This window comes from Dromaius novaehollandiae, chromosome 10 (genome assembly GCF_036370855.1).
Source record: "Dromaius novaehollandiae isolate bDroNov1 chromosome 10, bDroNov1.hap1, whole genome shotgun sequence".
Taxonomy (NCBI): Eukaryota; Metazoa; Chordata; class Aves; order Casuariiformes; family Dromaiidae; genus Dromaius; species Dromaius novaehollandiae.
In genome coordinates this window covers 25,502,285-25,519,936 of record NC_088107.1, presented here as the reverse complement: position 1 = coordinate 25,519,936, position 17,652 = coordinate 25,502,285, and the positions used below count along the sequence as shown (strand labels likewise).

At 46.3% G+C, this 17,652-nt stretch overlaps 1 long non-coding RNA gene across 1 annotated transcript; it reads right to left on the bottom strand.

Annotated features, from left to right (window-relative positions):
• Positions 1 to 10,611: 10,611 nt before the first annotated feature.
• On the bottom strand, positions 10,612 to 17,608 carry LOC112992237 (uncharacterized). Its single transcript, XR_010390833.1, has 3 exons — positions 13,942 to 17,608; positions 12,701 to 12,761; positions 10,612 to 11,443 (listed from the first exon to the last, which is right to left on the bottom strand). It is a non-coding gene; the product is annotated as an uncharacterized LOC112992237 (long non-coding RNA).
• Positions 17,609 to 17,652: the final 44 nt, after the last annotated feature.

Genomic DNA, 17,652 nt, shown 5'->3' with positions numbered 1-17,652 from the left:
CCCACAGTTCCCACAGCAGACATCCATTTTCCTTATCTGCTTCCCTTTCTCGCCTGGCAGCATATATCCCATTCATCTTTCTGTGTCTTTTCCATTTTTCTCTCCATCCCCAACAATTTCAAGTAGGCCTCCATGCCTTTTTTTTACATTTTCTGAAGTAGTGAGTGGTATCTCCAGACTTAAAAAATCTGGAAGTTTGGTGTTATCCTCTTGCATTTCTTTACAGGGTCATATCCTGGCCAGATCCTGTGGCTGGACAGTGCAGGTACACTTTCACGTCTGTAGTCTTCTAGCTACCCTTAGCAAGAATCCAGTTTCTTAGTTTGATTCTCCAAGAAGGAATACAAGACCCATTGAAGGCTGGGACTCCCTCATTAGATGCACAACTGTAGGTGAGGTGGAACCAAAAATATCAGCTCCAATTTACATTCCCTCTCCACCTCCATACCTTCACTTATACATTTATAACCATGGTCATTGCCATCCTCTTCCCACTGTCCTTGGGCCAGTCTGTGCAGAGGGGCTACAACCAGCTACTAGAGCACTTTGAACCATATTTTAGGTAATACAGTTGCTTTCCCTTTGCCCAAGGCTGCTGTGTTTGATCTGACAAGCAGCAAACTAACTGAAACTTTAAAACATTCATTAATCTCTGAAAAAAATAGCCACATCTAAATGTTCAATAATTTTCTTTTTTGACAGATTCCCCTTGTTTTTTTTTCTCTCTGCCAATGCAGATGTGTTGCAGGGAAGGCCCTTGGTCAACAGCCTGGTGGTGCTTCTCTTGTGCTAAGGACAGAGTTTGTTTGAGATGTAGTTCTCAGCATTTTTGCAGGTGCTTGGCAGTTCCTGACAAAACAAGGCAAATGCTCCCAAGAGGAGTGAGAAAAAAAGGGTCAGCAAAAATCAGGGAATTGCCATTTCTGCCTGTTTTATTTAGTTACTGGAAAATCACTGGCACAGTCTAGAAGTGTGTTATATATGGCATACATGCCTGGACCTGGCATACTTGTGTTGGCAGCAGATTCCTGAAGGTTTGTTCTCAGCTGGCTATTTTGCAGATGAGGCAATGTAACAGCAGATATGTCCTGGATCAGCCATGCTCCAAACTCAACCAGGAACAGAAAGTTAGAAACATAAGGCAGTCCTTCTGCACCTGAAGCACTGGTGATGTGAGTAAACCAGTGAGTGGCACCTTTGGGCAGCTGAGACATCAGTGAGTCATTGTGGGTGTTTCAAACACCGTTGGGGCATTACTGCCTTGCACTGCGCCCCTGTATGCAAGCAGCAGCATAAAAGCAGGGCAGAATATGGGCATTTTCTTGGTTCACACAGCCCCTCTCTGGGCACTTACCAATTCCTGCTGGCACTGTGCAAGAGCTCTCTCCTATCAAATTCAAGAGCTCCAGGTACAGAAAGACTGGGACCCACTGGTGGGTGCCTATGAACATTTCCATCCTCTGTAGCACATAAACATGTTTTCTTCCTTACAAATCTAGAGTGTTCAACAGAGGGACAGAAATGCCTCTGCCAGCTCCTGGGTCATCTCTCATCGCAGTCATATTAGTAGGTCCAGAATCAGCACAGTTACATCCTAGCCATGTTAGCATGCCATTTGAGTTCTGCAGACTATCAGACAAGGAACAGTGATCTTTAGGTGGTTGGAGACATGCTTATAACCAGCTTAGTCCAGTTGACCCAGATGACTGGCGAACTGTGCTGTAATCTGGGTAGGATGCAGAAAAATAGATGATACATACGCTGTCAAGTAAGAAAGTAAAGATAATAAGGATATCTTATATAGTTGTATTTAAAAGTGTTATGCAGGTAAGGCCATTGGACTGCTGCGTGGTTTTACTGAAGTGTCCTCAGTGTAGTGGAAAATGTCTCCTCCATGCAAAGCAGCTGCTTTTTGTTGTTTTCTCAGGGTTACGCTGCCTGGCAGGTCGGTCTGGGTGCTGTCAGGGCGCTGAAGGAGCAGCCCAGAGGTGTTTCACCTCCTTGAGTGAGCTTACTGAGAGCCCCAGGCTGGGTCACCAAATGTCTGTGATGCAGCAGTATGTCAGCATACCTGGAGCACCAGATAAAACATAATGTGCTCTAAAGAGCTGTTTCTAAGGAGAGGAATGTCTAGATGAAGGAATATTGAGCAGTTTCCTTTGCCAGACCATTTATCTCTTTTCAGCTTTTTAGAAGAAAGGAAAAAAAAAAACCTTCTTTTTACACAAGAGTGAATATGAATTTTCTGTTTAGAAACCAGTAGATTCTCTTTATTTTCCACTTGCTAGAGATTTTCCATAACAATTACCACAGAGCCTGTAGAGCATTCCCTACTTCACATTACAGGGCAGAGCTAGTCGTGTTGTCTTCTAGATATGTTTGCTTGCCACCTCCCACTATGGACACTATTTGCAATTTCCTATAGCTGTCAAATCGTAAGAGTTTGAACTGAATTTTTCCATGCCATGGGCCAATCTCATGCTGTTTTCTGACCTTTCCTACCATACGAGCACTTGAATTGCAACCTTGTGAGTTTTCTTTCTTTTATTCCAGAACAGCAGCTTCCAGATACACACACAATCTAATGGGTTTGGGCCTGGATGGCTGCTTATGGGAGAATGCATGCAGTATGGTGGAATATATGTAGGAGAGAGGAACTACAAGACTCAGGAGCTGCAAGACTCACGAATGCCTTTTTGGTCCTCTTTCCCTAGTTTTTGGAAATAGCTTAACATCTAGCCAGGAAAGGTCCTGAAGGCATTAGCTGGCCTAGGGGAGGAAGGGACTTCCCAGTGGGCAGGTTATAATGTTCTGAGCAGTCTCTCCTGTAGACACGGATTGAACAAGACGATCTCTTGAGCTGATCTAATAGAAGAATTCCTCTTTTTCTAAAATGCAGTCATTAGCTGAGGATCACTTCTGAACATACTGGAATATAAGGTAGTGGCAGTCTACCTCCTATAGGCATAACAGGACTATACACAAGATGGTAATTGAAGATACTGGACTCAGGACTAGCAAGCAGCTCTTGGATCATTAAATCCAGGCCATGCTATCAAAGGCTGTGTGTCACAGATGGCCTTCATCCATCATGCTTTGCACATGCTGACACCCATGGATGTGCTCTCCCCTCTCCTCGTGTTGGCAATTGTACTGCTTCAAGCAGGAGGTTGGACTAGGTCCCTTCCAACCGATGCTTTTGTGATTCTGCTACCAGATTATATGCTCAAAAGACTACATATCCTGAATGATTCTGAACAGCAAGCAGATTGGAGGATGTGTTTTCAGTGAAATATTCTTCTTCCCTATCCAAAAAGCAAACAAAGTCCTTGGTTCAGCTCCACTGGTTCTGAACTTATGGTAGGTCTAGAAAATAAGGGAAAGGTGGTGAAACAGCCTATCTGAAAATGTAAGATAGTTCAGATTCAGTTCTTCCAGGCTTCCCCAACAAGCAGATTGTTCAGTGGTGAAGCCAGGAGGATAGCTGTAAATAAAAAGGGTGAGTGAAGTCATCCACTGTGAAGGCAATAAACACAAGACTGCTCAAATTAAAAAGTGGATAAACACTCTCGATCTACATTCAGGCCAGCTACCCCTCTGCAGCTTGCTGGCTGCCTCTTCAGAAAGCAAAGACAGAAGCAGGTTTTGTGTCACGGTGAAGCCTGCAGACTAATACTGCATTCATGATGAGAAACAGCCTCTTCTTATGGTCCCAGAATTCTGCTCCTCTTTCAAAGGTTATTTCGATAGCTGTTTTGCCATTGTTACTAATCATATGAAATTAGGTCCGTGACATCATGTGGCAGCGAAGAGAAAAGCACATCACCAAATAAATGAGACTTCTTGAAGGGCTTGAAGTTGCATCTTATCTTCACAGTTTGGATAACCTTTTGCATAATAATCAACAATTTCAAATACATTGGTCATATCACCTCCTCAAAGAGATGAAGACACTCTTTGAAATTACAGACTAGACTTCATAAACACAAGAAGCACTGATGCGGTGTCACAGAGTAACGAAGAGCTAATGTCTCTTTGATAAAGCTGTCTGCTGAGTTGGATTTTCTTGCCATGATGTCAGGAAGAGTTGACGAGACAGACGTGTTATTAAGTGGTAAAAATAAACAGATGGAACAGGCAAGTGAGAGATTTCAGCTATGACTTTCCAGAAAGTCTCACAAAGAATAACCTCCTAATTTCCATTCCCTACTGGAGATGAAAAATATGAGGTACTTACCCAAGCGTTGTAGTCACGGTTGTTGTGCACTAGTGGGGCTTCACTGCACCCACTGCAGCCCCTCTGCTCCCGGGACAACGCTGAGTGAGGGTGGCCCTACTGGGTGAGACTGCAGCTAGCTAGCTAGCCAACGTCTCTTCACTACCCGAGTGCAAGGCCCACGCGGTGGGGCAGTTCATGGACCTATAGAAGGGGTGCTGGTCCTGACCTGCTGCTACTCTGAGCGCAAAGCCATCATCGTGAAGAGCACTGATGAACGTTCACATGTCTGTTGGCTGCCAAATTCCTTCTGGGCATCGCAGTCCACTTCTGAGCCCCCAACTCCTATGCCCTTCCCCTGTTCTCACTCGTCCTCCCCCATCCTCAGCTGTCTCTTCTCCCCAGCTTTCCTTTTCACCTAGCCCTTCCCATCGCAAAAGGAAGTGGCAGTTCAGTCAGGGCTGTGCTGGCACCCTGCCCAACAAGGGAAGGACAGAAGATCACAGGTAGGCTGAGGATGAGTTTCAGCCCCTGGGATTGCGACAGCTCAAGTGTCTGCTCCTGCAGAGCTGCGATGCTGAAATAGCTGTTAAGTGGCAACGTTTGTGAACATGAAGGAGCCTGCCTTTGCATCCCGGGTACTACCACAGCGGGACCTGAGAGAAAGCCCTTTTTTCTGTAGAGTCCACAGCGAAGGGCTGTTGCGCCCAGAGCTGGCTCTTGCCCAGGCCCCTGTATGACACATTACTGGGAGAGCAGAGGACAGTTCCTGCCATGTCACCACAGGGCTGCAACCATTACCAGACTGCCTGCCTTATTCTTCTGTGTTGCTTAATATCAATTATAAAATATTAAATCAGATAAATACCTTTGGCCTTTCTGGATGATAAGAAAATACATTTTTCTGCCTCCTAAAATACCGTTGTTTTCACTGGAAATGCTAATGGGATTATATAAAGGTTATTTCAGCCTCCTCTCAAGTCTGGAGATGTGGCAAAACAACTGCAATGCCCTTTGTTTATGCCTTTTTAATGACTACTTTTATCTCCAGGTATCTGAGACCTCTTCTCAGGTATTCACTTGCAGGGTCCTGGGGCTGCTTAATGGGGGCACGCTTCCTGGGGAAGATAGATACATCCATGCTGTCACATTAGAGATCTGGAGGAGAGCTGGTATGGTGGAAAGCTCTGGGACTCTGGCAAGGATTTGACATGCACGTCTAGATGCATCCAGCTATGCGCCCTTCTGTGTTTTGCAGTGTGAACATATCTGGGAGGGTGCACGCATGTGTCCAACCTGCTCCTGCGGCATGTCTGCACACCAGCGGCTGTGTGAGCACCCCTGGGGCTCACTCTTCTGGTTTCCCTTCTTCAAGGCATCTGTCTGTGAGCCTGTCCCAGGATGCACGCATGAGCGCATGTAGGTCTTGTGATGAGCAAGTTGCGTGGTGCCGTCCCTGTTTGCAACCTCCAGTCTAGACTGGCCTTCACCGCACCATGCAGAAGTGACAGGCTGAGTAAGAAGCATAGTTCACGAGCCAGAGACAGCTACTGAAATAACTATGGAGCCTCACTTGCCCTGTTCTCTGAAAAGATGCTTCCAAATGCCTGTTCTCTTCTAATGTTTGCTGCTGTTCTTCTGCCAGGCCCCCTGCAGTCAGACAAGCCTTGATTTTTACCAAGTTCTTCCTTAGCATCACAAAACAGCCCCAGGCACCAGGTGTGGTGCAGGGGGGGTCTGACAGCCCAAAAACCTTGTTGCTTTTCAGAGAAAAGTACAAGACCAAGATAGACGGTCATAATTTGTAACGCCAGAAATGCCAAGAAATAATTGGTTGTCACTGCAGAACCCCCACATCCCTGCCTCTGCATGGGCTGATAGATATATTTCTTTAAATTGGCACTGCCACAGGGGTTAGGGTCACAGACATCCTGGCCATCAGGCTCTAAGCAAGTTGAGCTAGCATTGTGAGCAGCCTTGCTTTGAGGAGGTGGTCAGACTAGGGACCTTCCAGAGGTTGCTTCCACTCTAAATCCTTCTAGGAGCCTATAAAAATAGCTGTCAATTTTTGTTTAGCTACAGTCTTGTGCCTTTCTATGCTCTCCTGGGAGTTTGTTTCTCTTGCAAAAGAGCTAAAACCAGAAATGTGGCAAGCACAAGGATGCTCCTCCCTGCCCACACTGGCTAAAGCTTCACATTGCTCTGGGTGGGTCACACCATTGGCAGCAGAGAAGGAGAGTGTGTGCAGATATGTTGGGGGCTACCCAGAGCGGTGGGATGGGGATTCAAGTCTTTCCCCCCAAACGTCTTTTATTACCTCAACTGGCATAACAGGGGAGGGGGGGGCAGGAAGGTACCTTGGGAATGGTTTTACTAAGTACAGCTTGATTGTGTTAATAAATTTAATAATTTGACAGGAGCAAGAGGTGGTTCCTGAAGAAGAGCACATTAGCTAGGACAGTTGGGATTATGTCTTTAACATTTAAAGGACAAAAAGAAAAGGTGGTTATTACTGCCTGTTGAACACTAAGTGCAAAGAGCATGGGCAGAGAAAGCTGGCATCTCTCTGGTGTTCAGCGGAGGTACAAATTGCAATTCCTCTTGCTAAAAGTTGTAATTCCATCTTTTGAAGTGATTTTATAGGTGTCCCTGGAGGATTGCACCTGAGAGGTCAGAGACAGCAGCTGATGATTGGCTATTTTATGAGGCCAGTTGTCTCATTGCTGAGCAGGGCTTTCTGTTGCACATTGGCTATGCAAATTCATTTAGTAGATTTGGCTTTCCCCACCTAGTTTCAGTGAGACTGTTTGAAGCCCAGCCCTGGTGTGAGATGCACATAGTGGAGTTTGATGGGGCAGTGAGGGGCAGTGATCTCTGCTGTGTCTGTGGAGATGCATGGCCAGGATTTGCATGTGGCGGTTTGGCTTGGTGTGCTTCTACGCGACTGCTGCTCCCTGGGAGTTTATTTTGGATGATCAGTTTGTGGCGTTTGAAGCAAGGCAAGGGAAGAGACTTCGGAGAACAGTTCTTTTGCCAATATTTGTGGTATTTGTTTAATGTTTTTTCTGGAGAGGTCCCTGTTCCAGTGGTATGGGACAAGCAGTGCAAGTTCAACAGAGGAGCTTGTCTCCCTCTTCTCCCAAAAGCATCAGCTGGTCTAAAGAAATATATGAGCTCTCTCTATAGCCCTTGCCAAGTTATATCTTTAGACCACCACGGCTACTACTAAATTGATATCATCATTCATTAGCTGTTCCCCAAAGTCCTACTGCTGCTGAGTTAATCTGATGCTTTCACTTTCTATATATCTTTCAAAAAAAGTCTCCCTGGCATCTGTGTTAATTAGAGAAAACCTGAAATTTAATTACTAAAACAATGTGTGCAGTTTTGGGATCATCTTCTCCAGCATGCTGCTGGGAGCCACCCAGACAGAGCCACTGATTCACTCCCAGTACTGCTGAGACCCACTGCAGTCTCTCCAGGTGCCTGTCTGCAGTTGCTCATCTGCATTACTGGTGGGACCTCCCTCCCCTTCACTCCAGCTGCATGAGGCCAGGTGCCCACAGCCTCCCTCTCCTGCAAATCAGTGATGCACCTTGGACTCACACTGATGAACAAAATCACAAGAATCACAAGATGGTCTGCAGTCGTTCCCAGGGACCAAGTCCCAGCCAGCTCCCTGGAGCAGCACTGTAGGCAGAGAGCAGCCTGGGCTTGAATTTCCTCAGGACTTCAGTGAACTTTGCATGTACACGTGTCTTCAGCTCTTCCGTGCATCTAGGCCTTGAATGAAGTGTCTGTTGCTTGTGAAACAGCAAAGTCAAAGCTAGTAGCCTAGCATGACAGGTGAGATTTCATCTGGATTGCCATCAGTGGCACTGAGCTGGGACAGTCCTGCTGATGGTGCAATGGAGAACACCAAGAATGAGCAGCATGCTAAAAAGTATGACCTGGGAGGAAAAACAGAAGCAACTGGGTTGTTCAGCTGGAAGAGAAGATTCTTGAAAGGCATGATGAGATTGATCCCTCAAAGTGGTCTGCATGCTTTGTCTGTCAGGCTCTGAAATACCTCAAGTGATGGATACTTATCACTTTGGTGAGGCAATGCAAGAACCTATTTATTACTCTTCCCTTTGACATCAGCCCAGTTAAGCCACCTCAGCTCCTTCATCTGGAAACGAGCAAATGCATCACAAACCCTCAGCATGTCTGCAAACTATGGAGGTTTCCTTAAGGCAATTTAGGTGGCTGGATCAAAAGGCCTATCTCAGATATGTAAGGTCAACAGACAGAGCACAGCAGATGATCCTGAAGTACTTGTAGGACATGCATCCCTCTTTGCTGGCCCTGACTCTGCAGCGCCTGGCTCCAAAATCAGAGTCTCAGCCTGGCTATAGAGCAATGCATTGCTCCTGCTCCCTGCCCTGGAAAGGCTGGTGATGGCTGAAGAGAAACACAGATAGCTAGGTCTGAACAGAGACCACCATCCACTCCAGACCCACAACACTGCTCTGAGTGCACGTGTATTTCTGACATGATGCGAGGGAATAGCAGCTTCTTTTTCCACAGTACCCCACTCATTTGAGGATCCACTCGACACAGAAGTCGTCAGTAGGATCCCACAGTAGGACTCTATCTGGATCCTTAAGCAGGAGGGACTCTCCTATGGCCTTTCCCTGCCTGGTGGTCCAGCTGAGAAAGAAGCTGTCCATGAAGACTGGCTAAAAAGCACCTCTAATATTGCCACCAGGGTGCTGGTCATGAATGTGGGATCTATTTGATCAAATCCTCTGTCTGAGAAGGGCCTTAAAGTTGGGGTATTGTAGGTAGCAATGACGACAGCAGTTGTGTTAGAGAACAACATGCCGATACTCATAAAGGGCTGTCCAACTTGGGAGATGTTGCCCTGCAAAAAGGGGATATAGGAATGGAAGAGATGTTCACCAGAAACCCCTATAGCCCAATATATTACTTCTAGCAATGTGACATAGCAAGATGCTTCAGCAGAAGACTTGAGAAATCTGCCATCTCCCAAAAAGGCAAATACCTTTATTGCTTGTTTCATTCCTACCCCAAAACTGCAGGTTTGTAATTTTACTCCGTTTTATTGCAACTCCTTGGCTTCAGCAACGCTTTAAACAGCCCCACTCAGCCCTTTTGTTGCAGGAAAGTTTTTAATCCAGCAGTCCAAGGATAGTCATTCATTCCTGGCTCCTCTCCATGATTTTCTCTTGCAGGAAACGCTTGTGCTCCCAGGTAGGCTGCAATGTGCTTAGCACATTGCTCTGCTGTGCTGGCGTGAGTCAATAGGAGTTCAACCTTTGGAAAATTGTTTCTTGAAGGCCAGAGACATTTGTTTTTCCTATACTTAAATGTCTTTCACTGACACGTCAGAGCAACCACAGCCCATTGCTTAGCATCCTGAATGACAGCACAGCACAACTGATGGCCCAATGAATGTCTAACACGATAAAAAAGAACATGAAAATACTCTGATGTCCACAGTTAACAGGGTCAAAGGAGGCCTATGGTGGAAAACTTCATTTCCAAAGAGCTTTCAACTGTGCTAGTACAGTGCTTTCTTATCATCACAGTCCTCAGTGTTTTGAAGGGATAAAAAGAATTTTCTCCATAAAAAATCCTACAATTTTTTTCTTTTCTGAAAAACCTCTTTGTCATCGCCCCTTATAATTTCCTGTCTTTCTTCATTTTACTCCCAAAGCTTGTTCTGAACAAAAAATATTCTGCCTTGTGCTCCTTTTATAAGACCCTGTGTCCTGATTCTCTGTGCTATTATTTCTCTTCTCCACAGTCCAATCATCTTTATCAACTAGTAATCGAACAAGATCGTTCCTACTGTTAAAAAAACAAAACAAAACAAAAAGGAAGCTAACACCTTTTGGCTCCAGAACCCTCCCATATTTTGCTGACTTCTAGCCCAAGTTTACCAATGGGTGCAAGCCTGAGAAAACACTGCTTCCCAGCCTCTTCCCAACAAAACAAAGCTCGGGAGTTGGATAGACACACTCACTGCTGAACGAACTGCAGTTCCCGCGTTAGCATACAGGCTGCAATTTCTTATTTAGGTCATGACTGTGTGTTCAGGTTCTAGCTCTTTTTCCCAGGGAAATATGAGTGTGAAGACAACCTGCTATCGAAGGCAGAGCAGAGAACAATTTTGCCTGCTCAATCTACCTATTAATGCAGCCAAAGCCTCAGCGACCACATCACCAGTTGTCTCAGCTAAAGCCAGGTTTGAATTTAAGGACAAAGCAAGGTGAGAGAGAAAGGCAAGATATGGTGCATAAATTCCCAAGGTTCCTTGCTCTCTCTGTCTCTAGGGATAACAAAGCCAAAGGTCTGGAGAAGAAGGGAGAGAAATTTATTGGCAAGCAAAGATTAACTTTTAGGAAATAGATTTTGCATCCAAAACTGCTTCTCAGGAGCTGTAGCAATGAGAGGTGTTGCTGAAGGCTGTGACCTCTCCACGGGTGTAAATATTGCTGCTTAGTACCCATTTGCTCCTCCAGCTTTTTCTCAAAAAGGCCTGTGAAGTGGCATTGAATTGATGTGCTCCGCAACACGGGTACGGGCTGCCCCGTGCTGAAACGGCTCTGTTGATCCCACAGCTGAGGGCAGACGATGCCAATGCCAAAGGCGATGCAGAAGCCAGAGGCAGGCAGCGTGCCAGGAAGCATAAGCAGAGGTGCGAGGAGGAAGGCGAGAGATGCTGCAGCTGCAGCGATGTGCCTCTGCATACCTGCCGCAGAATAAACGTGGGGTAAACGAGCAGACATGGAGGGGCTCTTCCCTCGCATGTGAAATAATGTGAAACATGCAGATGAAGGCAAGACGTTTATTGTTATCTAAATCCAAAATAAGAGTGAAAATCTACCACTTTTTCTGAGACACTGATCTTTCCTTAGACTAACAGGTAAGTGGAAGTGAGATAGAGCAGAGCCCCTCGAAGCATACATACCTTCAGGGAGCATGGAGACGGGGGCCAGGAGAGACACGTCGGGTCATCACGTAGTCGAAAACCAGCTCGTAATGTAAATGTACAAGCCAAACTGCATTCTGCAATTCCATGGGACTCTGCAGCCGTTCTGGTGTTGTGAAAGGGTGACACGGAGCTGGCCCAGTTCCCAGAAAGCACAGTTGAGCACCGAGTTTTGGCTGCGTTACCCTGAGAGTCAGCGTGACTTAGCGGTAAAGTTGTGGGCTTTCCTGGGAGAGCTTAAGTGAGTTAGTTCAGTTGCGTGGCGATTTGATGCTTTGAAATATGATGAAAATTATGGCAATTTAACACTTCATAGTATAATGAAAATTACATCAAGAACATGCTGGCAAAGCAAACAGTCCACTTCAGGATGACTGTGAACCTCCATAATGACATAATAACAAATACTTGGAGACTGATGCTGTGATAAACAGAATTCATACCTATACTTATCCAATTTAAAGGTTTAGCTGTGTTTTCCTATTATTATCCTGAAAGAGGAAATAGTAACACATGATTTTAAAAACAAAAATCCACTGAATTTTGTGAATACTTTCCAGGCGAAAAAAAGAAGAAAGACCTATCACAGGTTGGAGATCAAACATGAAAGATTTCTGCCTGAGCTGTGGGATTCTTGGGAAATGGCAAATTTTGAGAAGTAAGAAGAGGCTGTGAGTGTTACATAGCACCATTAAAAATCCTCTTGCTCGGTTTTGTCCCTAGCTGTAAAGAAAAGCCTCTGCCCCACGCTGGCTACAGTTTAAAATCCAGTTGTTTTACTCAGCACAGGCTGTGGGATAAAGCCTCAATGTGGGCTGCTCCACCGAGGGCTGGAACCACCTAGCATGCAGTGCAATTGCAGGTTAAATCACTCAGGTGCCAAGTAGTCCCACAGTGATCTTTCCATCACGCGCTAGGGAGCGTAGGCAAGGCTCCTGCAAGCACCTGGGAAAGAACCGAGGTTCATTTCAACACAAATAAGCATGGGACGTGCGCCCAAGTACATATGGGCAAGGGCAGAAATGGCAATTTAAGTGGGGCTGGACACCTGAACCTCTGATTTCCAAGCTAAACAAAGCCAGAATATCAGTTGCTTGCCCCTTACAGATAGAGTCTTGTTTTAAAAGAATGTGCCCAAGAGGCCAGATGGAGCTGGTTTGGTTTTAGTCCTAAGAGCAGCCTGACTTGAGATGTTTTTTATTCTTGCTGTAGCTCTGCAATAAGGTTCTGCACATGATTTTACTTTTATTTTTTTAAATATGAATATCCCCCAGCTGCTGGATGATGCCAAAAGTGTCAGACTCACAATATGAGGATTATCAACGCATCTGCAAAGAAATGAAAAATCCAACGTATAGTTTTGTGGCTACATTGCACATAATCCTTGTTTGACACCTGGAAACATAAAGTCATACATTCTCCCAAATACATCTGCTAGGTATGTGAGATAATTTTCACGCAATGTGAGTTTCTTATCTACTCACCTCTTCTTTCTTGCCTGACTTCAAATCCTACCATATTAATTGCCCTTTCCATACAAGTGTCCTGTAGGGAAAAAAATTAGAGCTTAGTACAACAAAAGGCTATCATAACACATGGACAGATCCATTTCTCCAGATATCTCAAGAGGGTAAGGATGGAGTGAGAGGGCAGATTATTACAGTTTCTGGGGTATCTCTGTTTGATGCACGCTTTTCACTATTACGTTTCATTGGAGAAACTAACTGAAGAAATGTCTTTGTGCAAAAACCCCAGCCTGAGACACAGACCAGGTTGGCCCCGCCTGGACTGCCATATTGCAGTTTACTGCGTTGGCCAAACCATGGTACTAAATAATGGCTACTACCAAACATCTCTTGCTTCTGCTGGTCCGCGTATCAGCCAGCTCTGCCTGCAAAACAGACTGACCTTATGGGTATGTCACCATCTTTTTTTTTTTTTTTTTTTTTTTTTAACCTATTGCAACAGGCATTTTAAGAAAGAGAGCCCTCCCAGTGCTATTCTGCTCACTGTTTTCCCAAGCTTTGATGAAACTTTCTAGCAAAGTTCAGGAAGGTTTCCAGGAGTGACATGGACCTTGGTTTGGCGACTGGTTGTCGCTGGTATTCCTGCCCCAACAGCCCTCCCTCTGGCTGGCTCCCACCCAGGAGCCAACCGCCCCATTCCTCAGTTTTGCCTACACAAGTCCTTGTGGGACCATGTGTGAGCAGATGAGGGAACTGGTGGCATTTAATTTCTTCCCCAAGGAGGTTTTTAAAGTCAGGATCACTTCTCTCTGGTTCACAGAGCGGTCCCACTGCAGCTGCACAGTGCAACTGAGGGCACAAAGGCAAGAACAACTTAAGCCAGCATTGCCACCCTGGGAAATGTATGGGGAAACCACAGTGTCTCCAGGCCACCCCAGCCCTCAGGCTGGGCCCGGGGCTGCGGTCACACGAAACGTTGCTTCAACAGCAGAACCAGCCTGGGAAGTTCCTCCTGCCGCAGCTGCGTGCCACAATTCACTCACCTCCGGCCGTGCCACAATCCAAAGTGTGGAAGTGCGCCCATCTAAAAACAGCTCGACAAGAAAGGGGTCATTTTAGCCTTTTCCAGCATGCCATGGGTGGACGTAGAGCCCCCCAGGCAGTTGCATCAGTGCTATTTCGGAGAAACAAAACAAAGTGCAGGGCTTTGCGCGGCCTTTGCTGTTAGCACAGAGGATTGTGCAATGGACCCTACTCACCCAGGCCTTAGAGCGCGGCCGTACTCCACCAGAGCCGTTACGTTTCTAGCATGCCTGCAGTTCTCATGGATGAAGAAAACTGTCTGTCTGGAATTTATTTCCTCAGTTTTCTAGTAAAACAAGTAAATAGTAAAACTAGTAAATAGTAAAACGAGTTTGCTGTTGCACTAGCAAAAGCTGATGGGGGAAACCCGTCTCTTGCCATTCTGGTACCCATTGGTCACAACTTCCCCCTCAGAAATCAGCCTAATTCATCACATTCCCGACTGCAATAAATGGGAATCAAAAGTACAGCAGAGCAAGAAACAGTTCTTCTCTAATAAGTATTTGCCAAATTAGGAATCTTATTCCTATTCCTCTACTCACAAAGAGACAGCAGCTTTGGTCTGTTTGATTTGATGTAGGAATTTAAGGTGAGATCGCCCTTATCGCAAGCGCCACAATCCCCAGCTATTAGCTACTTTGGACATGGATGTGGAATAAGGGCAGGTTTTTTCCATGTTCGTGGCAGCTCAATGGTCGTACAGAGGGCTGGTTCAGCGAACAGATGGGTCGGTTTATCCACATATTTGTCAAGAAGCAAAAGGGGAAAAAATCAGTTGGGGGAAATGCAGAGGGCACACCCTCACAGTCAGGGAGAACTTCTTGTTTTAAAAGCCTGAGTGAAAGGTGTAAATGGTTTTCAATGTATACAGATGACATCTGTCTAATTAATTACACTGATTTAAGTTACAGCAATTTTTTTTGTGTAGATAACGCCGAAGGCTATGCTGTTATCTTAGAGGAATGTTTGTGTCTGGGGATTCATTCTCACCCTGCCAATAATAAACCTTCCCCGGAGTTTCTAAAACATTAATTATAGTTTTATAACACAAAAGTTTTGCAACCAGCTCAAGGTAATTCTCTGTAACACCTCGTTCTGACAGAAACAAATTAATCACGGATTTGAAAACCGACAGTTGCCTAGGCATGAGTGCTCAGGACTTTATTATGTCTGTTATGTATAAATAAAAGAAGTCTCACCATACTTGCCAGGGAGCCTGCCTACACACATACTCACGCATACACACCCTCCGACGTAACCAGCACCTGAAAAGAATCGGTTTCCCCCAGCTAAAAAGCAATCACGAACAACGCTAAGCAGGAGGAAAAATTAAAAGTGAAAATCTCAGACACGACTGGGCATCGCTTACTACTGCATTACACGTCCAAAAAACCGAGACAGAAGGCTGCTCCACTCGTAAGCCCACCCTGGCCAAGTGGATGTACTGGAAAGCAGTAAAAAACCCAGCCCTAATTAAGCCCAGAGAGTTGCTTTGTAATCCCAGCCTCTTTAGAGCCATTCACAACTACCAGGTTAAGTGGTTTATTTTCGATCACGAAACGAGCCCAAAGTGACAAATTTAAATCTCCTAAAGAAAGCACGAAGACTCTTTCTTTCCAAATTTGTCGGTTACCACACAGGACTGAAAATACAAAAAAGAAATGCAATTTTTAGATCGTGCATAAGAATAAAGATTGGCCTTAGTCTTTTTTGCGTCTCTGCTACATTGTGGAGGGGGATTTAGCTTCCCAACCTGCCACTCTAGGGCTGCCTATCCTCCTTGGCCATCTGGGATGGAGTGTCTCTAAATTCACATTTGCATTGTATTTCTTAATTAGCACATTCCTTCAAATTACGGTAGCTTTCCTGCGAGCCATAACACGTTGAGGACTGTGGCAGTTCTTTATAAATTGTGCAAGAAATGTCAGCTATCTTATTAGATTCAACATCCAACTCAGAAATAGCTTTTTGTAGAGACATGCTAAAAATATAGATAACAGTCGTGATACTCAAAGTATTTTCTCTGCGTGACTTCCTTTGCCCTTTTTTAGTCTTAAGGAACCGGGTATCACCTCCAAAAGGAGAAAGGCAAAAACAGCAATTCAGCATTGAAGGAAATGAAGCTAAGAGTGTCAAAAAAAAAAAAAAAAAAAAAAAAAAAATTGCCCACAGGGCTGAGGATAAGGGAAAGGCATCACTTAACTAGATCAGAAACAAATGCCATATGAACAGCACTCTAAGTCCATTCCCAGGTATAAATGGTAAAACTGTCATGTCACAGGAGAGAAAACTCAGTATTTCTGTCTTTCATTATGATGGGAGGAGGGTGGCTTGTACCTTAACACGAAATGCTTCCTAAACTATCAGTACTTATGAAAGATATTAAGCATAAGCCATTACAGTTAACATCTTTTTTAAAATTGCAGGACTTGATAATGCGTACCCAGCAGTTTTATCAGCTAAGGAAGTCACTGAGCAATTAAAATTGATGGCCAGTAAATCCTAAAAGCCTATGGAAGTTCCACAGGACCGAGGAAAAAAATCTAAAGCCCTACTCGCGTTTAAAAATGAAAGTGGGGGGACAATTAAGTCCAAGTCAATTAGTCTAATAAAAAGAGTCATAAATAAAGTTACATACACGTTGATACGGGCCACAGTAAGGAAAGAATTAAAGGACAGTTAATTAATAAGAATGAATTACCAGATTTGAGGCCAGCCAGCATGCCTTGCTAGAAAATAGGTCTTGGCAAGCAAAAGTTAAAAATAGATAAATGAGGCATTCTGAAAATTAAAGAGTCAGGAATCACCCGTATGGGATGTATCTAGCAATGTCCCGTGAGGATCTATTCTTGACATGGTGCTATATGAATTTTTATCATTTTAAAAAAGAGTGACAGGGGAACTGCTACTTGAAAAGTACTGCCCAAGGGGTAAATAAGGTGGGGAAGGTGTTTTCTGATGCCTGAGCTAATTTACTCGGTAAAATAAACTTCTCGAGCAAGAGAATTACTCCAGACACGCTCACGGCCACGCAGCCAGCAGCGGAAGGCAAGCCGCGCTGCAAACCCCGCAACGGCGTTGCAGGATCTGACAACCAGCAACAACTCAGAGCAGCAGTGTGCGCCTGACTCCAGCAACAAGCCCAATGCTCCGTCCTTAGAGCAAAAATCACCGAAAAACCAGACAGGATTCAGAAGAGGCCTCCAAGGCGGCGTCCAAGTGCAGAAAAAGGCGTAAGAGGAGACAGAGCCCTGCCACGCAGGCGCGTGAGGTGCGACGGCAGAGGAGGCGTCGAGGCCGCGGAGGGAAGGCGCCAGAGGCCGCCGCCTCGTGCTGCAGCGGTTTGGGCGTCCGGCGCAGGCCGCGTGCCCGGGCCGAGGGCAGACGGGCGCCCGCCGAGGCCCGCGACGAGGCACCGGGCGAGGGCCGAGCCCTGCCTGGCTTTGCTCTCGGCGCAGGCGGCATTCGGGCAGCGCCGCGGGTCCCTTGGCTCTCTGCCAGGTCTTTCCGCAGCGGTTACAAAACCGCCCGGGCCGTGCTCGCCGACGGGGTGGTTTCGCCGGTCGCCGACCTTGGGGGCGCGGCGCCAACCGAACGACGCAAACGCCGACCTCCCCGTTAACCCCCCGCGAAAGGCCGGCGAGGGCCCGGCGGAGCCTCGCCCGGGCCGCCCCGGGAGGCCGCCACCGCCACAGCCGCGCCTGACGCCCGCTGCGGGCCGCGGAGCGGCGCAGGTACCGCCGCCGCCATTGCCCCCACCGAGGCCGCGGCCCCGCGCTGGGGCGGCTCCCGGCGCCGGGGGAGCGCGGCCCGGACCCTTGGGGAGGGGCGGCCCCGGGACCGCGGGGCCCGGAGCGGCGGGGGAGGCGGGCCGCCGTGCCCCGGCC